The 7861-nt window shown below is 45.0% G+C and overlaps 1 long non-coding RNA gene across 1 annotated transcript; it reads left to right on the top strand.

Moving 5' to 3' along the window:
- Positions 1 to 1534: 1534 nt before the first annotated feature.
- Positions 1535 to 5523, top strand: LOC120616766 (uncharacterized). Its single transcript, XR_005656672.1, has 3 exons — positions 1535 to 2411; positions 4270 to 4369; positions 5005 to 5523. It is a non-coding gene; the product is annotated as an uncharacterized LOC120616766 (long non-coding RNA).
- Positions 5524 to 7861: the final 2338 nt, after the last annotated feature.

Raw genomic sequence — 7861 nt, 5'->3', positions numbered from 1 at the left:
AGCATGTGGGAATTGGTGCGCCGAGCCCCGCCTGCAGCCGGACCCGGGTAAAGCCCTCGCCGGCCGCGGGAGGGGAAAGCGCATTCGTTGACAGCGAGCGTGCCAGAAAGCGCGGGCGATAGGTCTGCGGTGGAGCCCGAGCTCTGGAGGTGGAAAAGCCCAGTAAATTTCATCGTCACCTGCTACCCAGACCGGGAGAAATAACCTGGGTGCGAGTCAGGGCCCCGCGTCTGAAAATGAAGATGTTAGTAATGTCCACTTAAAGGCATTGATCCGAGAGTTGGATACATCATTTGTAAAGGAGTTAGCACTGTGCCAGATACTAACCCTGGAGTGTTAACTGCTATTGCATTTAGAAGGCAGTTTGTCCTTTTCATTGGGTTATTTACCTAAGCATCACATCATTCTGTGAGCTTGGTATTGAGAGAGGAGAGGAGGCATCTGAAAAAATACAAAGGAGAGGGCCTGCGGAAGTAACTGATTCAACCGGGTAAAACTGCTCAATCCCCACATGCTGCTCAGTGTTCTTCAGCTAACATGTTTTCTCATGGCTACCTCCCCCACCTCAAGGACTCTCCAGCTCACATCTGTTGATTCATAGCTTGCTATCAACTAATGTTCTTATCTCTGTAGCTGTGTAGGAATAACAAGACTGTGTAAAACTGCTTGTTATGTTACAATTAGAGCTCAGCCTTTGGATAGGAGTCCCCTGAGCAGGTCCGGTCTCTGTTCAAGAATCCTATAATGGTGCTGATAACACCAAGGTCATGGGTTCTACAAAATAAATGATCTGTAAGAACAGTGGTGTGGAAATTCCTCCTCCCAAGCATTCCCCTACCCGAAGCTCCCCCGCCCATCCTGAGTCGTGAAACATACGTGAAACTTCAGAGAAAAAGAATCATGTGCCCCTTGCATGGACACTGCAAGGGTATATAAACTGTAAGAAATCTAACCAAGGAGAGATTGTGCTTTGGATCGGCTGCCGGCATTAAATTCTCCTTCCTCTAACAGAGTTGTCTGAGCATCTAATTTCCTCTGTCGGGTGTCACTTCCTGCAACAGATTTCTGGTGCATTGGCTGGGAAGCGAGGAAGAATGGCACCCCATTTGGTGGACTTCGGGTACCCCCTGGGGGGACCCCAACCCGCCCTGTAGATGCGCCCACTGAGTGTGCACTGGGGATTATCCCATATGGAAGCCTCGTAGCATGGAAGGGGAAGCCCCAGCTGCGGGTCCCTGCAAGGATCAGACAGTGGAGGAACAAGAAAACTAGGATGCGTCAGGGCCACGGTAAGGAAAAACTGGGCATGGGGTAACTAGCTTAGGTCCTGCCCCATTGGGTAGAAGGGGAGCCTGATCATTTGTTAGGGGAAACCATGATCTCACAGGGCAGAGAGTGGACTGTGTTAGGTTAACACTGGGCAAAAGGAAAGCCTAATCCCCCTCTGGAGAGTAATCAAGCGTACTCCACAGGTTAAAAGGAGTGACTGCTTACTCTGCACAGGTCAGGGTCTTCCCGGGGAGGGGCGGGGGGAGGGAAGGGGGAGACAAAGGTCAGGGCCTTCCAAAAAGCGGGAGGAAGCAATGTTTTAACCTGGCATGTAAATGAATAAATGAATGAGTGGCCTGGCCAGCTTGACTTGGTCAAGGTACAAATTTGTAGCTCTATGGCTGGACACCCTTAAGGTCCCCTACAGGCCATGAAGTTTGGGTGGGCTCATCTGAGGCTCTGTGATGTATGGCATATGGTCTATGGCAGCATTGGACTAGTGTCCGATCATAGGTCATAAAGCCGAGTCTGCTACAGCCAAGCATCACCTAAGCTCCTTTGGGACACAGACAGGTGAGCACCTGAGTGGTCTCCTCTTGTTTTTCTTTGTGTCACCAACACAGGGTGAGATACATGAGGGGGTGGGGCAATTAATTACTAATTGGGCTTAAGAATTATCTATCTCTAAATGGCCTTTTTGACATAGGGGCCCTCTGTTGAATTATTTTCTTGAAATTTTAAGGTCTATTTTTCCCTCCATTAGGAAGCTCCCTAAGGCAAATATGGGGAGAGGTTCCTCTAAGCCAACTGTCTTAAATTGTATGTTAAAAAATTTTAAGAACGTCTTCTCAAAAGATTACGGGGTCAGTTGACCCCAGGAAAACTACAGGCTCAAATTACCTTTGACACACTTGGCCAAACCCCTCTATGAAGCCACAAAGTGGGGAGAACGGGAGCCCCTACTCTAGGAATCTACACAACAAAAGGCCTTTGAAAGAAAAGGAAAAAAAAAAAATCAAACGGGCACTCACTAACGCCCCCGGACTAGAAATCCTAGACCCGTGCTGCTGTCTCCCTTCCCCTTCTGCCTTTCCAGGTGGCACCAGCACTACACCACAGGGTGCACACACAATCCTCTCCAGGTGAGTTACATACTTTCAGATTCAGACACAGCTAGGATTGTGTTCCATGGTATCTTAGGAGTTAAAGTTCAGTGCTTTTGTCCAGGTAGCCCAGGTTCAACTCACGGTGAGGGAAAAAAATATTTTTCCTCCTCCCTCACCAGTGGCACAAACACTTCTCAGCTTGTGCCCTGCAGGGAAGGTAAAAACCACAGCCCCACAGCCTGGCTGTGTGTGAAATACACCAGCAGCAATTTCTCGCAGCTAGGAAGGGGACCCTCTTCCTTCCAAACTAACAATGGGAAGGGGGTCAAAAAGTTTAGCCTGTAAACGGTTCACTAAACTATAATATTATCTTCCAATTAGATCTTTTTTTCCAAGAAGCTGGAAAATAGGAGGAAGTCTCCTACATACAAGCTTCTATGCTCCTTTATCAAGACCCAGACTTATTAGATGGCCCAATGATAAGAGCACCTTCCCGGAGATCTCAAAATCATCAGGAGTTTTCTCCTCTCCCTTCACCCTCAGACTCTGAAGGGGTCCAAGTTCTCTAGGGATCCCATTTATTTCATCACTTCCTGAGGAAACTAGATATGCACCCCAGGAAAGTTACAAATACTGATGATGGGGAAATATGAGTATGCGCTCATATTTAAGTATAGACCTCTGATCTATATTTTTCTGTGTTACACTTAATATAATGGTTGAATTAAAAATTCTAATTATGATGGAAAGGAAAATGTTTTTTGGTAACAGAAGGAATAAAGTATAAAAATTTATTTTGAAGGAAATTAAAGAAAAGGTGTTTGTCTTAAAATTGGTTATTTCTGAATGAGAAAAGTAGTAGAAGTTTTGTAAAGAGAAATACTGAGAAAATTTTATATGATTGAGCTAAATGAGATTGGAAATTTAAATGACAAAAGTAAGCTAAGGCAAAATTAAAGTTGTCTTTTAATGTTTCTTAGACTATTAGTCTGCTACTGATGTTATAGAAAAGTTTTCTAAGTAGAAAACAAGGATTTCGTGCTTAATCAAAGTAATTTCTGTGTTTTATGTTAACTCAACCAGTTTTCTGAGGCTTTTAGAGAATATGCTAACATTAGCCCAAAGTCTGAAGGCCAGACACTCCTAGATATACATTTCATAACTTGGTCTGTGCCTAATATTCAAAGAACGCTCCAAAAGTTGGGGCCAAGACCCCAATCCTGCAGGCTGCCTTGGTGCCAGAGGTCTTTAAGGTGTCCAATAACTGAAACTGGGCAGAGAAGGAAGCAGAGTACAAAAAGGGTGCAATTTTAGCTGCCTTGATACAGGGACCATCTCGAGGTGACCCTAGACAATAAAAACCTTGCAGGCCTGGAGGGCCTCGATCTTGGTTGGCCATGAGTGGCATTGTCGGGACTGAGGCATAATCAATGTGCAAACTGCAGAAGGAAGGGCACTGAAAGGGCAAATGTTCATCCAGCCCTAGGAAGTGGGGGAGGGGTAGACCTCATAAGCCCTCGCCCCACATAGCAAGCCTCTCCTGAAGGGGCTGCTCTCTCCTCCAGCAACGGAGGCCCAAGCTCTTGCAAGCTCCAGTCCTAGAAAAACCCACCATGATCATAATAGTGGAACCTCAGGTCACCCTTGACATGGCAAGAAGGAAAAACTGAATTTTTATTGAATACTAAAGCTATTTACTCTGTCCTGACCCATCCCATGGGCCTCCCTCCAATGCTAACTGCGCAGTGACAGGAATAAAAAGTCAGCCCTCAAGGCAAACAGAAAGGGCCCTACCAAGTTTTGTTAAATTCCCAACTGCTGTCAAATTACAAGGAATCAACAGCTGGGTACATTTATCTCAAATTAAATCAATTTTTTTTATGAGTCCTCACAGGTTCCTCCAGAAAATAAACCGGAAAATGCAACCTAATCCTGTGAACCCTTGGAAGATCTTAAGTTCTTGTTCTGGGAACTAGATAAGTCCACACGACTAGGTAAGTCCACAGGACTAGATAAGTCCATATGTCCCAGGTATAAAAGTGGAAATTCTCCAGTTTCAGGGAAGAGGTTATCTCCAGGCGCCATCTCCTAGGGAGAGCAGTAACTGAATTGCAGGGAGGTGCTATCCCCGGGCGCCAGCCCCAGGGGTAAGCGCAGCATTCCAAGGCAAAGGTAATAAAACTGTCTATTAGGCCCTGTTCACTGGGAGTTCCCTTGAATACATTTATCTGTATACATAGAGTTAACGACTAACTTCTGCTTCTTGTCATCTGTTCATTCAAAGATGTAGTAAAAAAACCTTATAAGCAGCCTGCTTGGGAAGCTCGGGGCTGATCTCCTCTAACCCTGCCTGGTAGAGTCAGTCACCGGCTGGCTAAAAAAGGCTCATAATTAATCTCAGTTGGCTCCGTGGGTCTCAGAATCATTCGCGCCACAACACAGGGAATCAGGGAACTTTTGTAAATAATTATTCTTTTAGCCCGGTATGTATGCCACGACTCTTCAAAATGATTCAATTTCCTTTCACTAGATCTTTACCTTGAATTAACAAACTGCCATGAAAAAGTAACTTCATTATCAATTACCTCTACTATTAATTTTGACTTGTCTTTTCTATATTTTTGCTAAGTTTATATCTTCTAGGTTGCAAAGCTTCCTACCACTTCTACGTGCTGGAATGACTTCACGTTGTCAGACTCTTCTGAGCCCCTCAAGGCAACCCTCTGGAAGGAAACACTGACTGCGCAGACAGATCAAGGGTAAGACCTCAGCCCTGCTTTGGTCACACCAGAAGCTGACCAATCTATGCATGGTAGAAGCCTGAGGACAATGTCTCATCAGGATGGGACCCTAGTAACCTCTTTGGAGGCTGGGTCTCCACTTTTGGTGGCTTTAAGACCTTAGTTGGGATAGTACTCCTCCTCCTCAGAACCTACCCCCTCCTCCCATGCCTACTGCTCTTGTGATCTGGTCAACCACCTCCCTCATAGAGGCTATAGTAGAATGAAAAACTGCAGCAAAACTCCTCATGCTATGGAGGTACCAGCCTCTAAACCAAAAGTTAGAAGGATAAGATGCTCTCTGACCCAGTCCTGGGTCATCATAGAGCATCAAAGGGGGGCATGTGGCAGCCTGACCCTGCCTGACCATTTCCTGCTCAAATGAGTTAGTTCCTGACTGCACCCCCAATCCCAGGACTCTCCGGCTGACACTGCAGTCCGAAAACCCACTTAAATGATTAAGCCGGTTTCCTTATAGTTTGGCAACCAATCAGTGTTCTCCTTATGTTCTCTTTCTTTATATGGAATATCTATAGCAGTGTAGGAATGCGAAAGTACAAGATGGTATAAAACTGCCCGCCATGTGACAATGGGGGCTCAGCCTTTGGATAAGAATCCACTGAGCTGGGGCTGACATCAATAAACGCTGATTCCTGCTTATAGTCTTGGTGTCCCGTCTCCCCGTTCGAGAATCTTACAACAATGATGGCCAAGTAATTCTAGGCTGTCTCCAGAAAGGTTTTGCTTCCTTTGCAAATGTCTTTAGCTTCTGGAACTATAGATCTTGAATATAAAAGAAGCAGGTATGCTGGAAGGTGGAATGCTCAAGTTTTTGGATATAAGTGATCCAATTTCTTAATATTCATATGCAGTCTATTGGATGCAATCCAGCTGAAATTGGACCCAGTTCGATCCTGGATCCAGTCTGGTTCTTAAGTTGGACCCAGTCCAACTCTGCTGGTAACCAATAAATCCTATGGAACTTTGGATTGGGGAGAGGATTGAATGAGCACAACCCAGGAAATAGTGATCATCAACTGATTTTAAACAAAATGGAGAACTGTGGCTGTTACTGGTCCAAGGTCTATGTTCCTGATGCGTCCACCAAAAGTCAAACCTTCAGAGGTTGCAGTTAGGAAAAGTTTATTGATCTAGAAGGCACCAACCAAGAAGATGAGAGACTTAATTGTTCCTCAAATCTATCTTACCAAAGTATTGGATTCAGGCTTCTTTTGTGTCCAAGGAAGGGGAAATGGGAAGAGCTGTTTTGTAAAAGTCAAGCAGCAATCTTATCTAATGATTAGCATGGCTATGTGAAACTTAAGCAGAAGCTATTAGCCTGAAGGCCATGAGAACAAAGCCATGAGATGGAGTCAGAGAGATCTAACATTTCAGTCTGTTACAGCCCCCCACTCTTTTTTTGTTGTTTGTTCCTCAATCTTGAGGGAAATAGAGCAACTTGGTCCAGGTTCAATTAAGAGGGAGGTTTAGCTTTTAAGATGGAGTCAGATTTGTGTGACCCTCTTATCCAGCTCTTACAATCTCACATGCCCTCCTCTTCCATGATGGTTTCTGAGCCTTAAAGGGGGCATTCCAGTGTTCAATTTAGACAAAGAATAAAAAGCAACTTTCATAATTATGTCCCCTGGTACGCAAATCATGATGAACTGGCCACAGCACAAACACTTCCTTGTTCAGCTAACGAATTATCTAAAGCAATCCTATTGTCTAAGGACCCAAGTGCCAAGGACCCTAAGATGGTGTGTTGAGTCTTAGAGCTTCAGCAGCAAAATGGGCCAAATGGCTGAGATGACTATATGGGTTAAATTTTATAACATTTAGTTAATATCAGGTGCTCAGGTAGACTTTCTGTGTGGCTTACACAGCATCAGTCACAGAGATTGTTTAAGCACGAGCTGTTATTACGATGTCTCTGAAATTTATATCATGTAAAACAAAACAAAACTCAAAAGACAATGGACAGGAGTGATGTCAGAAGCACTGCAGAGTGAGAGATGTCCCAGATCTCTCCCCTTGCAATAACAATAAGCTGAACATTTAAAACTCAACAATTAACACCCAGCCTGCACACAAGCACATCTGAGCAAGTGATCTGTGCATGAGTTTCCAGAGGTCGGAACTGCAGGAATCCGAGAGGAACAAAGAACTGTGGAGATCTCCCTGCAGGTGGTGGAGGAGGAGTGAAGTTGCTACTAGTTCCCTGAACGGCCCTGACAGAGGGATATGTGAGCTCCACACAGTGTAGCCCAGGGATCCGGGCAGAAGGCAGTACAAAGACTAACTTCAGGGTGGCAACAGATGGTTCTTAGCAGTGCGGTTGAGAAATGCTAGGCTGAGACACAGAGATAGCAGTAAACCCCACCCACCAACCCAGACAGCACCTCTGCCTCCATATCCTCCAAGACGGAACACCGTGGAGGCCCAGGGGAATTTGAGCAAATGCTACCAAAACTGTCGCTAACACTAACAGGGACTGAGACTGAGGGTAGCAGTCATGATTGAATATTTATAAGGAAAAAAAAGAGGCATTATTAAGTCTCAAAGCAGGGATCCAAGAGGCCTGGTACCACCTACTGAAAATCAAAAGAAAAACACCTTCTAAGTAACAGGCTAAAGAGAGACCTCTATATAATAAATCTTTCTGAAAAAGAAAAGAAAAGCAGAATACACTCCCATCAATGCCGA

The sequence above is a fragment of the Pteropus medius genome, unplaced genomic scaffold, assembly GCF_902729225.1.
Source record: "Pteropus medius unplaced genomic scaffold, Ma_sr-lr_union100, whole genome shotgun sequence".
Taxonomy (NCBI): domain Eukaryota; kingdom Metazoa; phylum Chordata; class Mammalia; order Chiroptera; family Pteropodidae; genus Pteropus; species Pteropus medius.
The sequence above is the reverse complement of the archived record's forward strand: the minus strand, read 5'-3'. Positions and strand labels throughout refer to the sequence as shown.